The sequence below is a fragment of the Somniosus microcephalus genome, chromosome 10 (genome assembly GCF_052327205.1).
Source record: "Somniosus microcephalus isolate GS21.2 chromosome 10, FLI_Smic_1.0, whole genome shotgun sequence".
Classification (NCBI taxonomy): domain Eukaryota; kingdom Metazoa; phylum Chordata; class Chondrichthyes; order Squaliformes; family Somniosidae; genus Somniosus; species Somniosus microcephalus.
Genome location: NC_140996.1, coordinates 52,289,200 through 52,313,899, shown reverse-complemented (window position 1 = coordinate 52,313,899; position 24,700 = coordinate 52,289,200).

The window sequence follows — 24,700 nt, the reverse complement described above, 5'->3', positions numbered from 1 at the left end:
CTTTTAGTGTTCCGAGTCCTTGCTGGAACACTTCTTTTGCGTCAGTTAGGATCTTTGACAGTCGCCCAGGTGTGACGTCATCATCCTATTTGACAGCCACAGTCAGTGCCTGTATGGAATGCCAATCCAGTTGTATTTTCCGGATCCATTCACGTCCCAGTAATGATAGTCCTCCATCTTGCAATACATACAGGTCTAGTTTTGGTGTTTCATACCGTTATATATAATGGTCACCCTTATTTTTCCTTTGGGGTAGACTTTTTGCCCCGTGTACGTCTTCAAAATAATTTTTGTGTCTCTCTCAAGGGTATGTGTGAGAATAGCCGCTCGTAGTCCCGTCGGTTTATGACTGTTAGGGCTGATCCTGTGTCCAATTCCATCTTTACCTGGGCTCCTGCTATCTTGAGAGTGACCCAAATGGTTCGGTGATCCTCCGTTGTGATCACATTATGTAGTTTCAGACAACTCAGTTCCCTGCTTTCAGAGTCGTTGTCACTCTTTTGTTCGTCTGAACTATTCTCCGTCATCTTATGCACCTTCATGTACTTTTCTTTGGTAGGTTTCATATTGCTGGTTTTCTTTCCCGACCTGCAGACTCGTGCTATGTGTCCTATTTTTCCACACTGTCTGCACACTTTGTCTTTGAACCAGCAATCATTCTGGCCGTGTGTTGTTCTGCCACAGTGATAACACTTCTCTGTTCCATATGACATTTTGTTTGTGCCATATTCTTGTGGTCTCTGTTGTATCTCTGCAGCGCCCCGTGCTGCTGCTTCATATGATACCACAACGCTGAAAGCCTTTTCCAGCGTAAGGTCTTTTTCAGATAAAAGCCGTTTCTGGGTTCCTTCACTTTGAAGCCCACACACAAACTTGTCCCTTAAGGTATCTGCCAGTCCCGCTACAAACTGGCAGTGTTTCGATAGTTTGCGCAGTTCTGTTAAATAATCAGCATTGCTTTCATCCTTATGCTGGTTCCGTTTGTGAAACTTGAATCTTTCTGCTATCAGCAGCGGTGTGGGATTTACATGTTCCTGTAGTATCGTTACTATGTCTTCAAATCTCTTTTCCATTGGCTTCGTTGGGGTTACTAGATTTCGTAATAAACCATACGTCTTTGCACCCATTAAATTTAACAATACCGACGCTTTCTTGTCATCTGACACCTCATTTGCCTTGCAGTATACCTCTATTCGTTCGACATATGTAGTCCAATCTTTGACTTCATTGTCAAATGCGGTGATACTGCCACTCTTCGGCATTTTGGGTGTGGTTTAAAATGGCGTCTCCCAATGGCTTAAAATGGCATCTCCCGTGCTTTCCTTCCTCCCCCGCTGCTGCCAACGCCACTCCCGGTGGTTCTCGTGGCAATGGCGGCGCCTTGTAGGTTTCGCGCGCTTCTCCTGCGCTGCTGCCAACACCGCTCTTGGCGGTCCTCGTGGCAATGGCGGTGCCTCGCAGGTTTCTGCGCGTCTCTCTCTCCCTCTCTATGACGCTGCTCGGCCCCTGAACACTGGCTGCGCCCTGTGCGCTCTGCCCTCTCTCTCTCTCCCCCGTCGATGCTGCTCGGCCCTTTTGCTGTGCCGCTCGGTCGGGCTCTAGCCCGCCGCTGTCCGGGAAGTGTCTGCGCACTACCTGTTGCCAGCCCGTTTCGCTGGACCACCTCGACTGGAAAGCCAAGACTGGCACTCGACAGCCTCCCCCGCAATTCTCGAGTCTCTGCTGGATGACTGGGCGGTTGCCCATGGTTGACGCCCGAGTCTCTGGCCTTGACCTCCAATCCACTAATCTCCAGGAACGAATCCCCGGGAGGTGATGCAGAGTTGCAGGTAGGGTTCGAACTTGCCTTGTCGCCAATGTTGTGTCCATGTATAATAAGACACAGACTGCAGGAGAACGGTACAACAGGTGTTTACTCAACGTGGCTCACACGGGAACTGATCTGTACAGATTACTACTTAGTGCTATATACAGGTGTGGTCACTGCCGGTACTGCAGTATACATGAGCTGTAAAAGATAGTTCCCCCCTTAAAGGTATATACATTACAAAAGGAATTTTGGAAGATCACAACTAATGCATCCATTATCTCGGCAGCATTGCTCCCTCTAAATTGAGCTCACTCCCTGAGCTCCTGCACACTTTAATTCCAAGGCTGCACAGAGAGCTGGGCAGCCGGACAGCTGGAGTGGGGGAGGGGCCCAGTACACAATGGCCTGGACTGCAGACAGTGGGCTGGAATTTACGGATGTCAGTGGGCACGATCGGTGGCCGGTCGGTTGGGAAAGTGTTTTTGTTCCCCAGTGAGTCAGCACCCTTCTGTGAACCCACTGCCACATGCATTTACCGAATGTTGGGTCTGTCAGTGCTGAACAGACTCAACATGCAGCAGCGGGGAGGCAATTAAAATTGTTAGTGGCTTGTTTACATCCACTTATCAATGTTTTTTCCCAGCTTTTTGGATTGAACAGGTCGGCCACTGGTTTCTGGCTGTGCCTAGACCTGGTCTGCAGAGCTGAGGTGGGAGGTCAGTGGCCATTGAATCAACTGATGAGTTGACAGCTTCAAATGTCAAGTCAAAGCTCCCAGCTGATTGAGATATGTTCCATTGAACACTAGCTTCTCTAAACTGCATTTCCACTACAGATTCAGGATGCTGCAAGTCTTTACATAAGTCTCCATCCAGTCTGACCTCATTACCTTTCCCACCATTAACAGAACGCTTCTGTTATCTCTACTTCCATCTATTCCATCAGTATGGGTGCCCCTGAAACTCTCTCACCTTGGTCCTCGAATCCCACCACAATCAGCCCCAACACTAGCATCACCAGGCACACCAGCAGCACCAACAACAATGCCAACCTTCTCTGCAATCAACTGATGCTGCACAGGACACAGGGCATCAGCACCCGGCCACATTGCAGCCCGGGACACCAGGGATGGCCTCACCATGGCCAGATTTACTTCACTTGACACTGCACACCCTGACTGCCACATGATGAATCAGGTTGCCACCACCCCACACCAACACCATAAAACATCCCTACAATACCCATTCCTTTCACACTCATCATCATTCAAGTGGGTACCATTATGTCTCACCATTGACTGCAACTCACTAAGCCACTTCCAAAGGTGCATACAAATCTTCCCAAGAATACAAAGTGTTGAAAATAAAGGTTTCAATGTTTGACACCACATTTACAGAAACTTTACATGAACATTGCATAAAGCACATAAGTGCCTACCCTTGTGTGTTGTTAGTTGATATGATTGCATTACGATGAGGGTGAGTGTGAGGGGTGGCTAGTGAGATGGGGATGTGATAATGTAGATAGAGAGGGATAGGTAAAGGTGCAAGGTAAGTTGGTGTGAGTAAGGATGTGCAGGGCTAGGGTAGGGAAGGCAGAGTGATGGGATTGTGATGAGAGGCAAAGCGGCATGAGGTTGAGAGTGGCTTTGTACTAACGTTTCGCTATCTACTGACATAATTTAAACATTTGCGGCACTGCATCCAGGTCCTCCTGACAACATTCCTACTTGTGCTCTCTTCTGCAATATGCAACCAGGCTGCGTTGATCCCCCGGGAGGTCTCTTCCACCCACGGAAGAGGACCCCCCTGTGTGCGGTGACTCCCTCCATAAGCATATGGAGGGAGTCATGGGAGAACCTGGGTGTAACCGTGCACCTCTGCGCAGTGCTTGTCAGTGCTTGCAGCACCTCAATGCTCCAGAGCACTGACAGCCCAAATGTCAAAAGAAAGTTGGCCATGGCCCCTTTAAGGAAACCAGCTGATGATACCTCATCAAATGACGTCACCAGACCCGCTTCCTCTAATTGGCTGGGAAATGCACTGGGCGGGCTTAACAAGCCCAATCAGGGGAAATTAATTTCAGAGGCCAGGATGGAGACAGCAGTGGGGCCGGGACCCGCCACCGACATCGCCCACCACGGACCTGCCGAGGTTCGTAAAATCCAGCCCAGAAAGTCATTTGAGAATCTTGCGAACTCAGAGCTGAACACAATTGGAAATTAACGAAAGTTTTGGGGCAGTGGCCACATGCTACGCGAATGGGTGATGTGTTGATTGTGTTGCCCTCTGAGAAGCTCCATGTGCTGCAGGCAGAAGCTGTAGAGGAGCAGAGCTCAGCCCAGTCCCATGGTAATGAGGGCAGCATGTCCATCTGTAAGATTCGCAAAATTGGACATTATATTAATAAGGGTCAAATGGCAGAAGAGGCCGTGATTTTAAAGACTGTTTTAAAAGAAGCCCAGAAAAAAGGGGCATACAAAATGGTCACCATACGATGTGACCAGCTTATTGGGACACTTTAAAATGGTTCCTGCGCAACCTCAGACAGATTTGTGGATTCAACCCACAGCAAGTTCTGGAAGCTGTTGCGGAGAGAACAAAACCAGACCCACACGTATGCATATGGATTAGATGCAGATCTAGTCAAGATCGGCCTGGAGACAGAGGCCATCAAAATGTTGCCCCAGACAAAAGGGGACAATGTCATATTCATGAGAACAGCACCCAGGACTAGATAATGAGATCAGCAGGCCATTAAAAACAATGGAGGTAATTTCAAACCAGAGATGGGCCTGTTACCAGCCGTTTAAGATATTTTAAAATATAATGGCTACCTCACTGTGCTCACAGCCCGCCAAAAATAAAACAAAGACTAACCTGATTTTGGGCGGGAAGTGAAGCCTCTGGAAGAAAGGTATATCTGAAAGACTTTTTCGGCAGCGGAACACACACTCAGGACAAGCAAGCTTGGAGAGGTACGAACAGCAGCAAGCTCTCGGGACAGTCAGACACACCGGGTTGGAGAGCTGGAAACACGCAGCTTGAATCCGGACACCCAGAAGAAGAGCAGTCAATCACAGACGTTCCACCCCGGGGAAGCACATCGGGAGATCATCGACCGTCCCCGGGCCATTGCCGGAACGAGAGGCCATCGACCCAGCTTGGGAGAAGAGAAAAAAATAAAGGTCCCAAGCGAAGAAACCTTCCAGCCACCACGGCTAGGTAGAAGAGAGGAAAGGAACCTGAAGAAGCGATGGGAGCCAGCCCAAGGCTCCTCTAACCAGGGTCGAGCCAACGATCCTCGATCCCACCGACATCCAGGCCCACCGGTGTCCAGCCGCCCCCGACCCCCACCTCAGGAGAGAGGTGTGGCGCAGCTCGCAGGGGCTCCACGATCCACGTGGAGGCGAGACGCCTGAATGGACCAAACACAGACTCGATTTCAAAACCTTGCATTTCCTAGTGGGATTGGTGAGCTTGTTTCTGGCCCTACACAATCAGATCGAGATAGGTTTAATAAGGGGGTGGATTTAAGGGTATAATTAACATGAGTTGTTGTCCCTCGATGTTCTGTGTGTTTCCTTATTTCATAATGACCTTTGTAGAGTATAAGATGCCTTTATTTGCCTTAGTTAGTACTTTGTCGTTATGATTTGTTTGTGTGTTTTCCCCTCCCATGTACTCCCTCATCTGCTTGCATTTGATTTGATATTTTTCCTTATGCAATAAAATTTTATTTTGTTTCATCAAACTTGGTCTACACCAGTTTTCTCTACATTGTAGTTCCTGCGCCGAAGTCCAGAGTACAGAATCTAAGGGGCGAGTGGGTCGAACCACTCAAGGTTTACTGTGCAAGAGAGAGAGGCCTCTAGAGAGAGAAACCTCAGGGAAACCTCTCGAGGAAAACCCCTTACAGAAAATGGCGACCGCGGCAGGACTCTGGCAGCAGGATTGCAATGTAATAGATCTAAGTTTGAATGGTCGAAATGCAATGGATGAGAGGATAGCGGATTATGTCTTTGGCAAGGTAAATCTCACTAAACAGTGGATTTCCGATCTCTTGCTGGATGGGCGTCCGGTGGACGCAGCCATCAGGTGGACAGAGAACAAAGAGCATAAGAAGTCAGTGGAAAAGGCAGTGTGGCTGATGTGTTACAAGAAGCAGGTCCAGATCTTGGACCGGGTCGTTGCAGCACAGGCAGCCAAGATCGCAACCCAGGCAGCAGAGATAGAGGAAAAGGCCATGGGTGGGGAAAAACTCATCACAGCGCTTCACGCGCTGAATCAGGAACGCCAACTGGTAGCTAGTCAACATCAGGCTAGGATAGAGTATCTGGAGTGCCAGGTTACTGAGGCAAAGATTAATGAAACGAGGATACGGGAGAAAAGCGCCCGCCTCGCACAACAGTAGTGGAGGTCAAGGCAGCTTACAAGCTAGCCCTCGAGCACGGGTTTGAGAGCACAGACCACGGTCCCTGCCAAAAGACCATAGAGGACCTAAGAATGGCCCTGGTTAAGGCAAGAGGCATGGTGTGTCTCGTCAGCCCAAAAGCCAGTCACATGGACTTTTTGAAGGAATCAAAACAGCCGACTCCAGCTGAGGTAATTGTGGTACCAGCCACCGAGCCCTCAGCACCGCCGAGCTATAGTGAGACTTGGTCGGAAAAGGAAGGGGTAGCGAAGGAGGAGGTAGCCGAGGTGGAGTGTGAGGAGGAGCGACTGGTCGCAAAGCCGGGACCGGCACCGATGTGTCCTGCTCGGCACCAGAGGTTCGGTCCCAACGCTGCCGATGGCAGTGTCGGACCCCACCAGAACCAGTTCGTGGTGCCCTACGCTGGCCCACAATTAAGGTCCATGGTGAGCCACCTCACATGACTCACAGTAAAGGGAGATCCCTCAATTCACTTCAGGGAGATAAAGGAAACAGCAGCCATTAATGACTGTGATGAACAGGAACAGGTCAAACTGTTGCTTTTCTTCCTGGATCCCACAATCCTTCAGTGCCTCTCAGAGGATGGTAAAAGGGGACGGAAAGGGTATGCGGATCTCAGGGAGGAAGTTTTAGAAGTAACGGGAGTGGACGACGGTAGTCCGTTTGACCGTGTAGAAGGGACCATGCATCTATTTGGAGAACCCCCACGGGTTTTCGCAGAAATGCTGTGGCCAGTATATCGACGCAGCTGTCCGGGTATGCCTGAACGGGCTTTAATGAGCAACGAAGAGCAGGTTCATTGGCTCCGTTGTTTGGTTACCAACAGCTTGCCAGAGATACGGGCCCTAGCCAGGTCATGGTTTGATCCCCAAGGTCCCGGTGTCACAGAAGAGACGGTACTCCGTCAGTTAAATGTGGCATATAAGAATTGCAGAGGTCAGGAAACACCTCCCCAGAAGGGAAAGGTGCATGAGGCAAAACCAGCAGCCCCAAGCAAGAAGGAGTGGCGTCAAGAGGGGAATCGCCCTGTCCAAGCCAAGCTCAATTGCTACGGGTGCGGGAAGGATGGACATTGGCGCAAGGACTGTAGAAATCCGTGGAAGGACAGTAAAGGGAAATTTCCCGCAGCCCAAACCCAAGCCCAGACCACCGCCCCAGCACCAGCCAAAACCCAAGCCGCAGCTCCTGTCCCAGCACAAGGAGCTGGTGTAGCTATGGATCCCGCTGCGATTGAGTCAATCATAGAGACAATGCGATTTCTTATGATCGCGCAGGGGAACATAGCCGCCACCACCTGTCCTGTCGTTCTCACAAACCTGACCGCTACATGCCAATGACTAGAGCCAGCGCAGCCTGTCGACCTGTGTCCCCTAGAAAGACATGCACAGGAAGAGACCTCCTGTAAAATGGAGGAATACCTGCGGTGCCAGGTTGGGGAGGCTAAGTTAGTTGAGCAGGTTTTAAGGGAGGAGAACTCTAGGTTAACAGCGAGGGCTGGCAGTTTAGAGGGTCAGCTAAGGGCTTGTAAATGGTTTCACATCAATCAGTGCGAACTGTTTAAACCGGGTACAAAAGCATCAGCAACCGAAGCCAGGTCTGAGGATAAAGATCCTCAGCCTGAGGCGCGCGATGAGTCACAGACCACACAAGCTGGCGTTGTAGCAAGCTTGGAAGGAGAAGAGGTCCCGCCCACCTGGGGGGAGCCTTCTCCGATGGCCTGGGACTCGGACGAGGAGGGACCCGAACAACAAGGTCCCGCCCTCGACACGATTCTGGAGGAGGTGGAGTCGGAGGACGGAGATCCAGCCCTCGACTCGAGCGTGGGGGAGGTAGGAATTGGGGGCAGAGATTCTCCACCTGTAGGGACAGGTGAGGAGGAGCCGTCTGCCACAGGCCCAATTCCCGAAGGGGCGGAGCCTGAGGGGAGGGAGCCGAAGCCCACAGTCGTGGAAGAGCCACGGGCTGTGAGAGCTGAAGTCCCACCCGAAGGTCCACTCGCCAAGGGAGCCTGCCCAAATCCCAAAGGGGCGGAGCCTGAGGGAAGGGAGCCAAAGCCTACAGTCGTGGAAGAGCCACGGGCTGTGAGAGCTAAGGTCCCACCTGAAGGTCCACTCGCTAAGGGAGCCATGCCCAAAGTACCTTTTCGCAGGTCGACTCGAAAGCCTCAGCCTGTAAAACCTTGGCCCCAGTCCCCCACCCCCAGTGGACGCCGACTTCAGAAATCCATGAAAAAACACAGCCCCCGTTTAACAGCGAAAGGCTGCGGGGAACCCGAGCCACAGGTCACTGCAGCCCCGATCAGGGATTAGGCAAGCCGCCCGGGGACGGGCGGTGCTGTACATAAGTTTAGTTTAAGTTTAAGTTTAAGGTGTGTAAATATATATTAAAAAGATTAGAGTTTAAGTAGTTTTAAATCTGCCCAGTATGTGTGTTTTTTGGATCGAGGTCGAAAGACCCGATCATGCCGTCACCTAAGCCAGAATCTCTCGGGAGCCTGGCTATATTGTTTGATTTGTTGCAGATGCCAGTAAAGATGAGAGGGATACTCATCACATTCATGATGGTCGGATGGAGCTGGGCCTATCGGGGCCGCGCCAAGGACTCCTCCGTCTACGGGTGCTCTGGAAATAGAGGCCCCATCGCGACTGACGGAACCGGCTCACGGGACGCTGAAGAACTGCTGCCTACTTCCATGAAGGAAGATGGCCAGGCTGGCTGGGGTTGAACTCTTCTGAATACTCCAGCCAGACGGGGTTTGCATACAGAGAAATGTCTCTGATGTGCCCCAGGGTGCGGATCATTGCACCCAGGATCAGCGTCACCGTAGGCAAGAAGATTTGCCTTGTTTGCAACGGGAATGTACCTTTGGACCGCTGGTGGTGGCTGCGCAAGTTGAGCAGCACCATGAAGAACTCCACTGTGGAGTGGGTGAGATTGGGTAATAACACCCATCGGACAATAACGGGAACTCACGGCGGGGTGAGTGTCTGTTGGGACAAATGGTGGGAACCAGATGAGGGGATCTACATCTGTATGTGGGGTTCAGAACACGCTTGCCCCACAGGCGTCTCCATCTTTTTCCAAAGACAGTGGCAGGATGCTGGGCAAGGAATGAGGTGGGATGTCAGCTCACGGGCATGCGGAGTCCCATACTCTCAGATCCCAGTAAACGCCACTGAGCTCATCACCCGACCCCGCAAGCCCCTGCCCACAGTTCCAGTAGCTAAAGCCCTCAAGGAAGGGTGCCCCACCACGACAAAGGGACCCGGGAACGGATTGGTATTGGTACCCACAGATCAGGAACTGTACAAAGGGGCCCACTACACGGTGGCTTCGGTGATTTTAAATCTCACCGAGGTAAGATTGCCAGCATGGTGCCCCAGGGAAACGGAGCAATTACACCAGCTCCTGTTAACAAACCTGTTGAAACAGTTTTACGAATTTGATTTTGCCGATGTCGACAGAGCCGAATTGTACACCACACCACATGAGATCTTGGACAGAGTAGGGAGACAAAGAAGGGGTGCAGTAAATGATATTTTCACAGCTTTTAATACAGGAACTTCTGTCATCAACACACTGGATGACGTGGAGCTGCAAACCCAGATTAATGGTTTAAAAACACAGCTAAGAAAGATACTGACTGATGAGAATAGGTAGTGGGTTCTGAGTTACACAAGGACCAGGCCATGACACTACACTAAAAAGAGATAATAGCTGAGCTGGAGGAACACGTCAGAACAGTAAATGCTCTCATCAGGGAGGATCGGAATGCGTCCGATCAGGCTGCGCAGAACGAAGCTTGTGTGCTATAGAGGGCGTGGTTACTGGGTGAGGGCCGCAGTAATCTGGAGGATTTAAAGCAAGGCTTAGTCCCCTCCTGGATCAGCAACAAGCACCTCGCAGCCCTCCACACTTTTGAGAATACATTGAGTCCGTGCCAGCTCAAACTAGCTTCAGAGGCCTACCCAGCCCCAGTGGACTGTGGACGGTCTAATCACACCATTATGGGTATCGTGGTAAGAATGCCGGTGAAGGGAAAGACAGCCAAACCCGCCCCGGTATACAGTGTGGAGAACATTGGAGTCATTCAGGGGGGTGCGCACATTCGCTACACAGGGGTCCCACCTTACATCATTCGATGGGAGCACGCAATGGCGGGTACCGACCTCTCGGGGTGCCGGAGCCGGGGAGCACACATCATCCTGTGTCCCCAGCACTTGAATGCCCATTCAAAACCACAGTACGAGTTCAGAACTGCTAGCGCGAAGCCTATAAATTGCACCATGGAGGCAATGGCACAAGGCCATGTGCCCCCGCAGGTGGCATATATAGGAGGTGGGACATACTGTATCACCACTGCAGTGCCCCACTACCAGCATGGACAGCACGGTTGGTGTCCGGTGAGTGACAGCAGCTTCTGTTTCAAGCCCAGGGCAGAAGTTCAAGTGGCCCAAGAGCGAATTGCCCCCATTCCTGAACCTTCCACTGTTCACATCACTGTGAAAGTGATTTTCACTGATTTATAGCGATTCGTTGCACATTTTGGATATATCATTCCCCCTCTCCCTGAACACCTCACCAAGATATTATAAGCCGTTGTTGTTTCAGAGAAACATTTCTACACACTGGAGCAGAAGACTTTAGAGATAGAGGCAGACATATTGAATATAGTGACCCCACCGTGGTGGGACCTGTTCACTAATATAGAAGTCCCTTGCTGGATCAGGATAGCCTCCCACATTCTTGTAGTGTGCCAGGTTGTCATTGTAGTTTATTTACTGTTTGTACACTGTTAAAGGGTCAAACATTCGCAAAAGTATGAGAATAGAGGGGAATGGAGGGAGCATTATGTGCGGGTAGAAGAAGAGACACCCATTTAGATTTTGCTGCTTTGTATAAAGTTAAAGTTTTCCCTCCATCCTCTGTACTATTTTTGATATGTATTCATGTGTACCTTGAATTTTTCGTGCATGTACTTTATTTTTATTATTGCATTTGAATTAGATGTGATGTCATTATTAGAAAGTAATGTGTATGCATTAGGTGATGTAGGGGTATAAGGACACCCTCCACGCCTGGAAGTAATTTGTTAGATTTTTAACTCCAAGGTATTGCCATCTATAGATTCTTAATGTACACTAGATTTTTCTGAAATGGGAAATGCATGTGTTGTTGGGTCATAGATAGGTAAATCCTGGGGATGGTTAGATTGTGGAAAGTCAGAAAATTTTGCTCACCCAGAATTATGATACTTCAAGCAAGTTACAGTATCATCAGGGGGGAGTGTAGGATTCACAAAATTGGACTTTATATTAATAAGGGTCAAATGGCAGAAGAGGCCGTGATTTTAAAGACTGTTTTAAAAGAAGCCCAGAAAAAGGGGCATACAAAATGGCCACCATACCATGTGACCAGCTTATTGGGACACTTTAAAATGTTTCCTGCGCAACCTCAGACAGATTTGTGGATTCAACCCACAGTAAGTTCTGGAAGCCATTTCGGAGAGAACGAAACCAGACCCACACGTATGCATATGGATTAGATGCAGATCTAGTCAAGATTGGCCTGGAGACAGAGGCCATCAAAATGTTGCCCCAGACAAGAGGGGACAATTTCATATTCATGAGAACAGCACCCAGGACTAGATAATGAGATCAGCAGGCCATTAAAAACAATGGAGGTAATTTCAAACCAGAGCTGGGCCTGTTACCAGCCGTTTAAGATATTTTAAAATATAATGGCTACCCCACTGTGCTCACAGCCCGCCAAAAATAAAACAAAGACTAACCTGATTTTGGGCGGGAAGTGAAGCCTCTGGAAGAAAGGTATATCTGGAAGACTTTTTCGGCAGCGGGACACACACTCAGGACAAGCAAGCTTGGAGAGGTACGAACAGCAGCAAGCTCTCTGGACAGTCAGACACACCGGATTGGAGAGCTGGAAAAATGCAGCTTGAATCTGGACACCCAGAAGAAGAGCAGTCAATCGCAGGTGTTCCGCACCAGGGAAGCACATCGGGAGATCATCGACCGTCCCCGGGCCGTTGCCGGAATGAGAGGCCATCGACCCAGCTTGGGAGAAGAGAAAAAAATAAAGGTCCCAAGCGAAGAAACCTTCCAGCCACCACGGCTCGGTAGAAGAGAGGAAAGGAACCTGAAGAAGCGATGGGAGCCAGCCCAAGGCTCCTCTAACCAGGGTCGAGCCGACGATCCTCGGCCCCGCCGATATCCAGGCCCGCCGGTGTCCAGCTGCCCCCGACCCCCACCTCAGCAGAGAGGTGTGGCGCAGCTCGCAGGGGCTCCACGATCCACGTGGAGACGAGACGCCTGAAAGGACCAAACACAGACTCGATTTCAAAACCTTGCACCTCCTAGTGGGATTGGTGAGCATGTTTCTGGCCCTTCACAATGAGATCTAGATAGGTTTAATAAGGGGGTGGATTAAGGGTACAATTAACATGAGTTGTTGTCCCTTGATGTTCCGTGTGTTTCCTTATTTCATAATGATCTTTGTAGAGTATAAGATGCCTGTATTTGCCTTAGTTAGTACTGTGTCATTATGATTTGTTTGTGTGTTTTCCCCTCCCATGTGCTCCCTCATCTGCTTGCATTTGATTTGATATTTTTCCTTATGCAATAAAATTTCATTTTGTTTCATCAAACTTGGTCTACACGAGTTTTCTCTACAGAACTGCGCCTAAGTCCAGAGTACAGAATCTAAGGGGCGAGTGGGTTGAACCACTCAAGGTTTACTGTGCAAGAGAGAGAGGCCTCTAGAGAGAGAAACCTCAGGGAAACCTCTTGAGGAAAACCCCTTACACATCCTCCTGGGGCCTCAACTAATTACCATCTATATTAATGACTTGGATGAAGGGACGAATTGTAATGTAGCCATGTTTGCTGATGATACAAAGATAGGTGGGAAAGCAAGTTATGAGGACACAAAGGCCTAGAAATTCAGTTGCGTGCGCCAGCCGTTAGCGCCTTAGGAGGAGTAGATCTCGAGCGCTAGGCACTTAGCGACCGGGCGCAGCGCGATCTGCGCCTCCCCCCAACTTCAGTAGACATTTAGCGCCGGCGCAAAGTCTGCGCGCGCTCAGCTGCGCGCGCAGATCATGACGTCATTTCCTCGTGCAACGCCCTTTGGGCGCCCCAAACCGGAACTTGAGTCGCGCCGCCCCATTGTGCGCCTGGCGGCCCTAAGGACTGTGGAGTGGAACGGTGCACAGCCGATGCGGGCCGTGGGGAGCGCAAATTAAAGGGCACTTCCCCTGCACTATAAAGGCCAGCCATTTTGCAGCACTCACTCTTTTGAGACAGATTTTTGGAGAGAGACCAAGGTAGAGAGCTTACTGCTTTGGCCCAACACGAGGACAGGTATTTCTGGCTTCAGGCCACAGCTTTGTAATTCTCTTTGCCTTCAGTGAGATTTCATTGTTTGCCAGCATATTATGGGGGCTGTCAACGCTGGCTTTCAGCATTACGTCCAAAGGGCTCACAGACGCCGTGAGAGAGTGGCAGCCCTGGCTAGACGCAGAGGGGGCAACAGGCGTCGGCAAGGGACGCCTTACCCACTCAGGGTATACCGCCAGCAGTTCTCCTATGTCAACATGTCTGACGAGCAGTGTGTTAGGAGGCTGCGATTCAGAAGGAAGGTGGTCACAGAGATCTGCCAGCTGCTTCACAGAGATCTCCGGCCACAGCTGAGGTGCAGGACGTCTCTGTCGGTGGCAGTGAAGGTGACGGTGGCCCTGAACTTCTATGCCACCGGCTCCTTCCAATCCGCTGCTGGGGACATTGCTAACATCTCCCAGTTTGCCGTGCATTGCTGCATCCGCCAGGTGACCAATGCCCTTTTCAGAAGGAGACGTCAATTCATCTCCTTCCCCATGACCCTGGAGAAGCAGCAGCAGCGTGCAATGGGATTTGCAAGAATAGCGGACTTCCCCATGGTGCAGGGCGCCATTGACTGCATGCATGTGGCTTTGCGGGCACCGCTGGAGAATGCCGAGGATTACCGCAACCGGAAGGACTACCATTCCCTCAACGTACAGCTGGTGTGTGACCACAGGCCGCGCATCCTAGCTGTCAATGCCTGCTTTCCAGGCAGCAGCCATGATGCCTTTATCCTGCGACAGACAACTGTGGCTGACATGTTCCAGGCACAGCCTCACCCAAGAGGATGGCTTATCGGGGACAAAGGCTATCCTTTGTGTACCTGGCTCATGACCCCGCTCCGCGCGCCCAGGACCCCTGCTGAAGAGGCATACAACGAGAGCCATCAAGCGACCAGGAACATCATCGAACAAACAATTGGCGTCCTGAAGCAACGGTTCCGCTGCCTGGATCGTTCCGGCGGAGCCCTGCAGTATTCGCCAGAGCGAGTCTCCCATTTCGTCGTCGTTTGCTGCATGCTGCACAACCTGGCTATCCGCAGGACTCAGGCACTGCCACCTCAGGTTGGAGCACCACCTCAGGAGGAGGAGCAGGAGGAGCAGGAGGAGGAGGAGGAGGAGGACCAGCACAGGAGGGACGCACAAGGTGCAAGGGCCACCCGTCGGCGGCTTATTGAACGTAGGTTCTAGGCCCCCTGTCAGGGAATGGCTTGTGCCAATGAAAGAACATGAATGCAGCCGCTCCGCAAGCCCTCAGCCGGTTAAGGCAACCAAAACTTCAACGTTCAAACATGGACAATATGAATAAAGAAAATTGTTTATTGCACAAACTCAGAGCCCTTCCCACATGAAAAACAAAAACAGAAGAAACCCCCAAAAAACATTCAGACACATTACTCGCTCCCACAACCTGGAGAGGATTAACAAAAGTGTGAAACAAAAATGGCCGTCATCCTCGGCCTTCGTAAAAAACAAACATCACAGCCTCGGCCTTCAAACAACTAACATCAAATTCTCGGCCTCCAAAAACAAACACAACTGGGCACACATTCTACTCTTTGGCCCGCGAGGGCGATGCCTTGGGCATCTTTGTGTGGCCCCTGCCCGCCCTGCTGCTCCTCCTCAAAGTGAGCCCAGTGGCTGCAGCAAGGCTGGGGGAAGGCTCCTGAGGGGCACATGGCGTGATGGCAGATGCCCTTGGGGGTCGGCCTAGACGAGCTCTGGCCCTCGAGGGGCCGGCTGGTGACTGCTGCAGCTGTGGCTGGGCAGCATCAGTCTGTCCAGCAGCTCCTGAGCTGCCCCGAATTGCTGCAGGCTCCTGTCCAGAGCTGCCCCGAATTGCTGCAGACTTCTGGCCTGTGATGCCCCGAATTGCTCCAGACTTCTGGCCTGTGATGCCCTGAATTCCTTGACACTCTTCGCCAATGACTCTATGGCGTCAGGCATCCGTGCCACTACCCCCATGAGCTCCGTGTGCCTGCGCTCCGAGTCGACCGCCATTTCCTCGAGGAGGCGCACCTCCTCTGCGCTAACCATCGCCGGACTGGAGGCCGCACTCACCCTCTGGGGAGAAGGCCGCTGAGCTTCCCCACCCCTCCCGCGTTGCTGCAGGCCGCTGGGCCCAGGACCTGCACTCCCCACCGACCCTTCCCCCAGGCTCCCCTCCAGGGAAGACGTGTCCCCTACATCGCCATGGTTTGGCATGGATGAGGGTGCCACTGATGGCCCGCCTTCCTCTTCCTCCTCCTCTTCCTCCTCCTCCTCCTCCTCCTCCGACGAGGGGCTGACACTGGCAGCTTCGGGGACATCCTCCTCACCTGGCGCCTCACCATCTGAAAGCAGGAAAGCAAAAGAGTAGCTTTTGAGTGAGGACAGGGCGTCTGCGAGGGAAGCATGAGTGGTGCCATTCATCGCATTGGTCGGACAGTGGCAAAGGATGTTGATCTGATGCGCAAGTGGAACGAGAGAGGTCCAAAAGGTCATGTCCTTACCATTGGTGCCCAGAACAGGGTCGGCATCTCCAGTGGCAACGGGGCCAATGACACGGACTCCCATGATGCGCTCCACGCGCTGGTCTAGGTCGGTCAGCTCCTGGTGCCGAGGACCGCCTCCCCTGGTGGCAAGCTGGCTACGCTTATTGTTAGCCAGCTTGGCATGCAAGAGAAAGGATGGCCTCTAAGTATGGTGTGTAGCCCTGATCTTGTCTGCACAGCCTCCCATGGTGGAATAGCTTGCACAGTGTGTAAAGTGCAGAATGTGCAATTGATGGTCATGCTAGTCCCATAGCTGCGGGATGAGGGCTGGCCATTCGGGCTTTCAGGTCCCTTTGCCCATAATGTGAGGTGCACATGCAAGGATGAGGAGGACACTGGAAAGGGTACTCACCCTGACAATCCTAGTGAGGTCATTAAACTTCTTCCTGCATTGTACAGGAGTCCTGCCAACCACACTGTTGGATGTCACCCTGTTGGAGACATCCCTCCAGGCTTTGCGGAAGACGCTGGTCACCGGTTTCTTGCCAGTGTCTGGAAACAAAATATAGCGTCTTCGCTCCACAGCGCGAACCAGCAGCCTCAGGTCAGCTTCAGTAAAGCGCTGCGCTCTTTCCCGGGCCTTCTGCATCGTCCTGGTCGCTAAATAGGTGCAGCAGCAGTGCTCAGGCCTAGCTGGAGGGCTGCAGTGTCCAGGGCGTGGCAGCCAAACAACTCGACCCTTCCCCCTTTAAGAGATGGCCGGCGCCAGCGTGTCTGCCGTCAATCAACAAATGACCGCACCTGCGCTGCGCCCGGCCTCGGCGGTATCGCTCAGCACCGCCGGCTTTGCGCCTAAAGATAGTCGTGCATCGCCAGTTTTAGCGCTGCAGCAACCTCTTAGGGCGATGCAACTGAATATCGGCGAAGTGGCCTCGACTTGGCGCCGGGCGCAAACTTCAGCGGCCGCCCGACTTTACCGCCCCAAAAGTGGCGATACTGAATTTCTAGCCCTTGTATGCAAAGGGATATAGGTAGTTTAATTGAGTGGACAAACATTTGGCAGATGGAGTATAATGTGGGAAAATGTGAGGTTATTCATGTTGGTAGGAAGAATAGAAAAGCAAAATATTATTTAAACGGAGAGAGACTACAGAATGCTAAGGTACAGAGGGATCCGTGTGTCCTCGTACATGAAACACAAAAGTTAGCATGCAGGTACAGCAAGTCATTAGGGAGGCAAATGGAATACAAATGTATTTTGCCTTTATTGCAAGGGGATGGAGTATAAAAGTAGGAAAGTCTTGCTGCAACTGTACAGGGCGTTGGTGAGACCACACCTGGAGTACTGCGTACAGTTTTGGTCTCCATATTTAAGGAGGGATATACTTGCATTGGAGGCAGTTCAGAGAAGGTTCATGAGCTTGATTCCGGAGATGAGGGAGTTGTCTTATGAAGATAGGTTGAGCAGGTTGGGCCTATACTCATTGGAGTTTAGAAGAATGAGAGGTGATCTTATTGAGACATGTGGGCCAGAACTCTGGGTCCCTGTGGGCGAGTACACGCTGGGTACTCATGCATAGGCCCAACAAAAGTGCCGGTTTCTTGCATGCACTGCGCATGTGCGGGAAACCGGAACTTCCGTTCCCTTAAAGGAAGGGGTACACATGTTGAACGCGTGCACCGGAGAGGCAGCACGTACACCTGGAACTTCCGTTTGTTTTACAAGTTTCTCCGGGAGGGTAAGTCTCCAGGAGCTACGCTTTTAAAAAGCAGTCGCAAGGCCTGCTTTTAACAAGGTAAGTGGTGAATTAAGTAAAATTAAAACATTTTTTCCACAGGTTTATTATTTTTAAATACTTTAAAGAAAGGTAAGTTTATTTTTAGCCCTGTTAGAAACTGTAATTAATTTTTTCAAAAATTTAAGTTATTGTTTAAAATAGTTATTTTATGTAATTAATAGTTATTTTAAAAATGTGATTTAAAAAAAAAAATTATTTGAAGATTTAGTAATGTTTTGGAGCTAAATTGTATTCATAGATTTGACAGGTCTTCCTGTCAAATCTATGAATACAGATTTCCTGCTACCATTGGCTCTCCATGGTCCACATGATCCCAGGGGATGCTTCGAAATAACTGCGCCCCTGGGATACGCAAGCACTGTGCGCCGCCATTTGGAGCAGACCCAGGATCGGAATCCCACGTGGGCCCACAGCACAACGGCCGGCACGGTAGGTAAGTGCAGGTCGGAGGCTTGCACCCGCGGGAAGCCTCCGACCCAAATTTCTGGGCCATAAGATTCTGAGGGGGCTTGACAGGGTGGATGCAGAGAGGATGTTTCCCCTCGTGGGGGAATCTAGAACGAGGGGGCATAGTTTCAGAATAAGCGGTCGCCCATTTAAAACAGAGATGAGGAGGAATTTCTTCTCTCAGAGACTCGTGAATCTTTGGAATTCTCTACCCCAGAGAGCTGTGGTGACTGGGTCAATTAATATATTTAAGGTGGAGACAGACAGATTTTTGAACTATGGGGGCGCCAACTATAGGGGAGCGGGCAGGTAAGTGGAGGTGAGGCCAAAATCAGATCAACCATGACCTTATTGATTGGCGGAGCAGACTCGAGGGGCCAAATGGCCGACTCCGGCTCCTCTTTCTTATATTCTTATGTTCTTATTCTCCTTTGGTGCCATGGTTCCGGGGGCCTGTGTTACAGAAACTCCGCGTTCCCCACGGGGAATATTAAAGTGCGGCAAATTGGAGTGGGCCAGCTCAGTGCAGCCTGCCACTGCAATGTGGCTGGACAAAGCTTTAAAAATCAGTGGTAGAGATTGTTAGATAAACCATGTGCACCTCATCTTATTAAATCCATATATGTGAGTGAGTTGCTGAGCTTGCTCTGCAACAGTTGAGTAAGAGAGTACTTTGTTGCTATCAGATGGCAGTGACATGTTTTAGGAGCATAAATGAGAAAAGAGTTTGTGCAAATTTTGAGCTGTACGTGAATCCGCTTTTTAAAATAAAATGATCGTACTCCAGATGGGTTTGAAAGATTAGGCCCTCAATCATTAGGTGAAGCAAGGATGCCTTTTAGCAAAGGGAATGTAATGTATATACCTTTAAGGGGGGAACTACTTTTTACAGCTCATGTATACTGTAGTACCGGCAGTGACCACACCTGTATATAGCACTGAGTAGTAATCTGTACAGGCATTTCCAGTGTGAGCCACGTTTAGTAAACACCTGTTGTACTGTTTCTCCTGCAGTCTGTGTCTTATTATACACGGACGCAACATTGGCGACAAGGCAAGTTCGAACCTACCTGCAACTCTGCATCACCTCCCGGGGATTCGTTCCTGGAGATCAGTGGATTGGAGGTCAAGGCCAGAGACTCGGACGTCGACCATGGGCAACCGCCCTGTCATTCAGCAGAGACTCGAGAATTGCGGGGGAGGCTGTCGAGAGCCAGGCTTGGCTTTCCAGTCGAGGTGGTCCAGCGAAACGGGCTGGCAACAGGTAGTGCGCAGACGCTTCCCGGACAGCGGCGGGCTAGAGCACAACTGAGCGGCACAGCAAAGGGCCGAGCAGCGTCGACGGGGGAGAGAGAGAGAGGGCAGAGCGCACAGGGCGCAGCCGGTGCTCAGGGGCCGAGCAGTGTCGAAGAGAGGGAGAGAGAGACGCACAAAAACCCGCGAGGCGCAGCCATTGCCACGAGGACCGCCGAGAGCGGTGTTGGCAGCAGCGCAGGAGAAGTGCGCAAAACCTACAGGGCGCTGCCATTGCCACGAGGATCGCCGAGAGCAGTGTTGGCAGCAGCGCAGGAGAAGTGTGCGAAAACTACAGGGTGCCGCCATTGCCACGAGAACCACCGGGAGCGGCGTTGGCAGCAGCGGGGGAGGAAGGAAAGCACGGGAGACGCCATTTTAAGCCATTGGGAGACGCCATTTTAAACCACACCCAAAATGCCGAAGAATGGCAGTACCACCGCATTTGACAATGAAGTAGAAGATTGGTCTACATATGTCGAATGAATAGAGGTGTACTGCAAGGCAAATGTAGTGTCAGATGACAAGAAAGTGCCGGTATTGTTAAATATAATGGGTGCAAAGACGTATGGTTTATTACAAAATCTAGTAACCCCAACGAAGCCAATGGAAAAGAGTTTTGAAGACATAGTAACAATACTACAGGAACATTTAAACCCCACACCGCTGCTGATAGCAGAAAGATTCAAGTTTCACAAATGGAACCAGCATAAGGATGAAAGCAATGCTGATTATTTAACAGAACTGCGCAAACTATCGAAACACTGCCAGTTTGGAGCGGGACTGGCAGATACCTTAAGGGACAAGTTTGTGTGTGGGCTTCAAAGTGAAGGAACCCAGAAACGGCTTTTATCTAAAAAGGACCTTACGCTGGAAAAGGCTTTCAGCATTGCGGTATCATATGAAGCAGCAGCACGGGGCGCTGCAGAGATACAACAGAGACCGCAAGAATATGGCACAAACGAAATGTCATATGGAACAGAGAAGTGTTATCGCTGCAGCAGAACAACACACGACCAGAATGATTGTTGGTTCAAAGACAAAGTGTGCAGACAGTGTGGAAAAGTAAGACACATAGCACGAGTCTGCAGGTCGGGAAAGAAAACCAGCAATAAGAAACCTACCAAAGGAAAGTACAAGAAGGTACATAAGATGACGGAGAATAGTTCAGACGAACAAAAGAGTGATAACGACTCCGAAAGCAGGGAACTGAGTTGTCTGAAACTACATAATGTGATCACAACGGAGGATCACCGAACCATTTGTGTCACTCTCAAGATAGCAGGAGTCCAGGTAAAGATGGAATTGGACACAGGATCAGCCCTAACAGTCATAAACCGACGGGACTACGAGCGGCTATTCTCACATATACCCTTGAGAGACACAAACATTATTTTGAAGACTTACACAGGGCAAAAAGTCTACGCCAAAGGAAAAATAAGGGTGACCGTTATATATAATGGTAAGGAAACATCAAAACTAGACTTGTATGTGTTGCAAGATGGAGGACCACCATTACTGGGACGTGAATGGATCCGGAAAATACAACTGGATTGGCATTCCATACAGGCACTGACTGTGGCTGCCAAAAAGGATGACGAAGTCACACCTGGGCGACTGTCAAAGATCCTAACTGACTCGAAAGAAGTCTTCCAGCAAGGACTCGGAACACAAAAATGCACGACAGCGACGATGAAAATTGAAGAAAACGCAAGCCCAAAATTTTTTAATTTTATGTGTTACGCCCAGCCGTCGAAGCAGAGCTGGAGAGTCTGGAATGTTCAGGTGTACTGTCCAAGGTAGACTGGAGCAAGTGGGCTACACCCATCGCCCCTGTGATGAAAAGTCGTTGAGCAGCACGCCTGGGGAACCAAGGAAGGTTCGCATTTGTGGGGACTTTAAGGTAACAGTGAACCTGGTCCTTCACACCATACAGTATCCACTTCCGCGGATTGAAGATATTTTTGCCTCGCTATCTGGAGGGAAACGCTTCACTAAGATTGATCTGGCCCGGCCTATCTGCAAATGGAGGTAGAAGAAGCATCAAAAAAATACCTCACAATCAACACCCATAAAGGTCTCTACCAATACAACCGGCTGGTATTCGGGGTAGCATCAGCTCCGGCTATTTGGCAGAGGGCAATGGAACAAGTCCTGCAAGGGATCCCAGGGACCCAGTGTTATTTGGACGACATCCTGGTCACGGGCAAAAATGACAGTGATCACCTTGCCAACCTGGAGCAGGTGCTCACTAGATTGCAGGAATATGGGCTCCGAGCTAACCGCCCCAAATGCGAGTTTTTTAGAAAACAGATCTCATATTGTGGCCACGTTATCGATAAAGAGGGTTACATAAGTCCCCAGAGAAAATTGAGGCAGTAGTCAAGGCTCCAGCACCGGAAAATGTGTCACAACTGAGGTCGTTCCTCGGGCTGGTAAACTACTACCATAAGTTCTTGCCAAATTTGCCTACAATACTACACCCACTGAACACCCTACTGTAAACTGGGGTGCCATGGAAGTGGAGTGATGAATGTAGATGAGCTTTCCAGAAGAGCAAAACACAAATCACATCGAAGGAGGTATTGGCCCATTACAACCCAGTATTACCAATTCGGTTGGCATGTGATACGTCACCCTACGGCATTGGAGCGGTGCTGTCGCACAAATTCTCAGACGGCCAATAGCCTTTGCATCACGATCACTAACCTCAGCCAAGCATAACTATGCCCAGATTGACAGGGAGGCCCTCAGCCTAGTGTGGGGAGTGAAAAAGTTCAATCACTATCTGCACGGGCAGAAATTCACCTTGCTGACTGATCACCAGCCTCTTGTCTCCATTTTTAATCCGAAGAAGGGCATTCTGGTGATGACTGCGCAACGACTACAAAGATGGTCACTTTTTCTAGGGGCGCACCACTATGAGATTGAATATGAGGGCACGAAACAGCATGGAAATGCTGATGGGCTATCACGCCTGCCACTGCCTACTGCGGAAGAAGCACCAGCAGTGGATCCTGTCAAAATATTCCATTCGACTATAGTTGAATACCTACCGGTAACTAAAGCTTGTATCAAAAAGGAAACCCGAAATGACCCGACACTGTCTCGGGTATACGATTTGATGGTGAAGGGATGGCCAGCACATGGCGACTCACTGTTGCCAGCATTCTCGACAAGGAGAGAACAGCTGTGCCGGGGGACCTTAATGTGTGGATCCTGAGTGGTAATTCCACCCAAGTTAAGGGATAGAGTGCTCAATGAGCTTCATGAGGGTCATCTGGGAGGGGTAAAAATGAAAAGCTTATGTGTGGTGGCCGGGAATCGATAAACAAATCGAGGACCTGACCAAGAGCTGCTCAGGATGCCAGAATGTCCAAAATGCACCACCACAGGCCCCTCTACACCCATGGGAGTGGCCCTCATCTCCATGGCAACGGATGCATATTGATTTTGCTGGTCCATTCATGGACTCAATGTTTTTAATAGCCGTGGATGCGCACTCGAAATGGCCTGAGGTCATCAAAATGTCCTCCACCACCACGGAGAAAACTATTGCAGTCCTATGGACCATTTTTGCCAGGAATGGCTTGCCAGAACAGATTTGCTCCGACAACGGACCACAGCTTGTGTCCGAAGAGTTCCGGAGGTTCTTGAAAAAGAATGGGGTAAGGCATTACACATCCGCCTCGTATCATCCAGCCACAAATGGATTGGCTGAGAGGTTCGTACAAACCTTTAAGAAGGCAATAAAGGCTATGTACAATGACAACATTCCGCTGCAGCACAAGGTGGACAATTTCCTGTTCGCCTACCGGAATGCGACACATGCAGTCACCAACCAGGCCCCAGCCATGATGTTCTTTAACTGAAGGTTAAGATCTCGCCTGGATTTGCTCAGACCAAATGTACGAAGAGATGTTGAGAGTAAGCAATTCCAGCACATCCATGAGAAGCCAACAAGGAGCTTCAATGTTGGGCAACCAGTCTTGGCCCGCGACTACTGAACAGAAAAATGGCAGCCAGGAACTATATGCACACGGCAGGGCCCACTAATGTACACAGTGGACGTTGGGGAGAGCATCGTGAGACGCCATGCTGACCAGATCCTAGAGTCACAGGAACAAGTCAACCCCATGCCTTGCCCATACGTACCTGGTGATGAACCCAACGTACAGGTCGCATCTACCCCAGAAACAGTAGCATCGGAAGCTGATGAACCAACCAACGACAGGGGGCCAGAATCGCCTCCGCACCAAGAGCAAGACACTCGGGAAAGGCGCTATCCAGGAAGGATCAGGAGGCCTCCCCAAAGACTGAATATATAAATAGACTATTTTCAGCATACTGTAGTACCGGCAGTGACCACACCTATATATAGCACTGAGTAGTAATCTGTACAGACCAGTTCCAGTGTGAGCCACGTTTAGTAAACACCTGTTGTACCGTTTCTCCTGCAGTTTGTGTCTTATTATACACGGACGCAACAGGGAAGAAGAGTGATTAACACAAGTTTAACTTACTTTTATTAGTTAACTTTTACTGAAACCAATATTGCACCAGGTGTGGAATTATGGTTTTAGATTTGTTGTTGATGAGAGTTAATAAAAAATTTAATAACATAAAAAGTGGGGAAATTTGGAGTTTACTTTTGAGAATCAGAATTCTGGCGTCAGGTTTATATTTTTAGAAATGTTGAGGCACCTCACTTTCTACAGGCCAATCCAATTAGCACATCTGTCTGCTGAGGAATTCAATCTGCCTAGGGGGCAACAAAGGTTGCCTCTTGTATTGGATGGTTGAGTGAGTGTGGCCAGCTGAAGGCACGGCCGTCAATGGTGGAGTGATTAAATCGGGAATGGGCAAGATGACTGAATTGGAGGAGCGCAGAGATGTCGGAGGGTTCTAGGCATTGTTCTCTGTAAGGTGCGTGGCTGCACAGCGATCTGTAAGGTCCCACACACTTAAATTGAAAGGCCGCACAGAGAGCTGGAAAGCTACAGCGGGCGGAGGGGCCCAATACACTATGGTCCTTAAACTGTGGGGT